The sequence below is a fragment of the Salvia miltiorrhiza genome, chromosome 5 (genome assembly GCF_028751815.1).
Source record: "Salvia miltiorrhiza cultivar Shanhuang (shh) chromosome 5, IMPLAD_Smil_shh, whole genome shotgun sequence".
NCBI classification, from domain to species: Eukaryota; Viridiplantae; Streptophyta; class Magnoliopsida; order Lamiales; family Lamiaceae; genus Salvia; species Salvia miltiorrhiza.
The window spans coordinates 17,847,647-17,851,476 of NC_080391.1; the positions used below are offsets into that span (position 1 = coordinate 17,847,647).

Genomic DNA, 3,830 nt, shown 5'->3' on the forward strand with positions numbered 1-3,830 from the left:
TGAAGTCCAGTCGTCGATGAGGATTTCCCAATCTTTGAAACTGGCTTCATCAAGGTTGAGAATCAATCCATAGGGGTGGATTGGTTCTAGTGTGACCTTTCCTACAGGTGTATCCTGCAATTTGGGCCATCTCTTTTGTAATGCCCCGACTTTTTATTAAAGATTATAGACTTTTAATTATTGATTTAAGGATTTCTTATGGCAATTAGGGTTCAGCATCCATTAATAAAATACGGACTTATGTGAATTTGATGATTACATACGTGATAATTTATTTTTATTTCAACGGATGATGCACTCAAAATATATTTTGAGTCCATTAAGAGAATGATGGAGCTCAAAGATTTATTTTGAGTTTTCAAATCGAAAAAAAAAAATTATGTATTTATTTATTTTTACCGAGAAATTTAGGAATGATGAGTTATAAAAATTTTCCATCAATATTTTTCTCAAATTATTTTCCTATGATGTATTTATAAATTGAGAGAGTGCACTAATGTTAGTGTTATTTATTCTAATTTTGATCACAAGAGTTTTATGCTCTAGCATTTTATTAATTGAGGATTAGTCTTATATATATATATTTTTTTTTACACATGGGTTATTACTACACCACATTTTTATATTTACTTAATGTAACACCCCATTATCCTCCACTAATATTTTCTTTTCCCTACCACTAATCTTTTTCCCTACCACCACTAATATTTTCTTTTCCCTACCACTAATCTTTTTCCCTACCACTACTCCTACCTCTCCAACACACTACTCCTTTTCCCCCACCACTACATTCTTTCTCCCACTCTCACAACTTTTCTCCCACCATTATCACACTCCATAGAAGCCTTTGAAGCCCCAAGAGAAGTAGCAAAGCAAGGGAGAGTGTGGGAAAACTATAGAGTGAAGGTTGTGCTTCGAGGGTGAGTTTTTCTTTGCTTTTTCTCAACTGAAAATGCTTTATGGCCATGGATTTTTACACATTTGTGTGCTATATTATGTGAGGATATGTTTTATGATTTTGGATGATTATTTTGGGAGAGTTTATTGGGTGAAAAACTGTGCATGAGGTATCTGCCATAAGCACACTGCTCGGCAGTGTTTTGCAAGGCGATTCCATCCATCCAAACGGTTCCCAAAATTTCCCAAATTAATTGTGTATCATCTTTCATATGTTTTCTATACTTTGGTAAAATTTCAGAAGGTTTGGAGCTCTTATGATTTATTTATGAATTTGTAAACATCACTGCCCATCTGGAATACATTTTTGGTAAACAATCTTTGGGAGGCCATAAGTAATGTTTCAATCGGTGAAAACCTTTGAAACTTGAATATGTCACTCTAGACTCCCGTATCTTTCTTTTGACATCGGTCTCACCATTTTTGAGTAAGGGAAACAACCGGTATAAATTCTTGAAATCTAGTTCTTATTCCTTGTACCATCCAGTAGATTTTACAAACCTACGACTTTGAGGTGGCAAAGACCGACTTAAATCTTTGATTCGCAAGCCTATCTTTCTACTGAATATTCAGTGACATGTTGGGAACTTACTTGTTCAGTTTTAGAATTTTTGGTGAAGCCTAAAGTGGTTTTTCCGATTTATGTTCTAAATCTGACAAACTTGAACTCTTTTTGTGCACTGAACTTTAGACAGTCATATCTTCTAAACCATGAATGTTCTTGGAGTAAATCCAACTGTAGAGTGTTATGATCTCTCCCTAGTTTCCAGATTGACCCTTGGGGTTCCCAGTGGAGTTTTGTAAAGGGAGGTATGAATTTTTAAAGAAAGCCCACTGACTTGGTTGTAATCTGGAAATCTGAAATTTTCAGATTTTTGCTTGTTAAATACCCATCTTTGAGAGGGCATATCTTGCTCGTTTGAATTTTTTTTCATTCGATTCAAATTGGAGAATGATCCTTGAAATGTCTAGTTTCCAGAATGTCTTTTGGAGCCTCATTTGGAGATCCGAGGCAGATTTGATGTCTGTTGCAAAACAACCTCTTAAGAGCTCAAGTTGTTGAATTATTTTCTATGTATCAAAGTTTATTTTAAAGGATGTTTCATGAAAGATTTAGTATATGTGCGTAACGAGTTTGGGACTATTTATTATAAATGAGGTCCGTTCTTTTATTTAAATTATGATGGACTTTTAATGAATATTTTTGGGATTAAACTCTTATTTCTTGATTTATATAAATTATTTTTTTAAGGACTTATAAATATGAATTTCGTAGGCCTACTGACCTACTGTGATCGACGGTTTGTCGATGTCTAATAGCTTTGAAAATTTTATAGCAAGTCCCTACATGAGTCTTGAGTACCCTGGTAAAATTTCAAGCTATTCCAACTTCGTTTGATACTTCTTTAAAATGCAAAACCTAAACTGCACATTACTACCGAGAATTTCAGAGAACAGAGGAAAAAGTCATTCATTTCAGTCGCTTCCTGTGTGATCTAGATTTCCAAATTTTTATGGTATTAACCTTATTGTGTTAGCTAGATATCCACCAAAGTTGAGCCCAGGTTGACAACGTTTACTATTTTTCAAAAATCCAAGTTTTCGATTGTTCAAAACTGCCGAACATGGTAGATCGTAAAACGTCATATCTCTTAAACCACTTGGAGTTTTCGACTCTACTTTTTTTTTATATGAAACTAGACTCGAAGATCTTTCTTTCAGTATGAGTCTCGAGTCCAGGAGATGTCGGAGTCAGAACAGATTAAATTTTGAAGTTGAGTCAGTGTAAAAACAGAGCATGTTTTGATGATGTTTGATTGTGATTCTTATGTGCCTTATGTGTTTGTGTTTCCTATGTGTTTGAATGAGATTAGACGAGGTATGATTGATTTTTGACTGTCTTTAATGTAACGAATTATGGATGCTAGAACCCTAAAACATTAAAAGATACCCTAGGCACGTAGAATTAGACTTTGTCTTATGACAATTTCTTCACGAACTTATCGACTCTTCATCAATGAAGGTCCGGGCGACAGAAAGTGAAGCCGAAGAAGAAACGACTCCACGCCAGCTTTAAGAACAATTGAGGTGGGCATTACTTTTACTATACGTATATAGAGATCCCCTGCGTGTCGTAGGCCTCTTATACGAATATATGCATGAGATGATTTTAACTGTTAATTTCAGTTTATTATTATGCCCAAATGATAAATGACTCTTATGAAATGAAAATGAAATGTTCATGAAATGAAATGAAATGTTTATGAAATGATTGACTGCCAAAAATGTTTATGTTTTTATATGTATCCTATATGTGTTGGTTCGCCAACTTTAAAGGAAATCCAATTGAGATCCTATGCTAGACAAAGGTCGCTAGCTAGGGTTAACGTGTACACTCATGGAGACCGCGAGTCGCTTGCGACCGGTCTTGGCGTCCGTGGTAAGGAGGCCTCCTTCCCGGCGCGTGACAGAAAGGACAGATATGGATCATATAGACTGAAAATGGGATGCGCATCCACCTTTATGAAAATGAATGAAATGTTTTAGTAAGCGCAGGTCATTCAAGAAAACCCCTGTGTGTTACTGTTGGCAGTTCAATTTATATATGTATGCATGTTGTATTTTCGGCTTATGTCACTGAGTATTTTTATACTCAGCCCTGCATGTATTTCTAAATGTGCAGGTTGAGCAGGCGATGGAATGGATCGGTGTTGAGCGGATTTCCCTTTTGATGTTTATGTAATGAAACCTTGAGTATGCATCTCCATATGCATAACTCACACGTTTTTTTCGCTGCAAACACTCTGACTTATTTATCATTTCTACTTGAACTTATTACTACTTCATTTTAATTAACTTTCAGTTGGGGTCTA

At 35.3% G+C, this 3,830-nt stretch overlaps 1 long non-coding RNA gene across 1 annotated transcript; it reads left to right on the forward strand.

The window, feature by feature from the left end:
- The first annotated feature begins 763 nt into the window (after window positions 1–763).
- On the forward strand, window positions 764–3,830 carry LOC130986479 (uncharacterized). The gene is made up of 3 exons (XR_009089276.1): window positions 764–920; window positions 2,981–3,045; window positions 3,641–3,830. It is a non-coding gene; the product is annotated as an uncharacterized LOC130986479 (long non-coding RNA).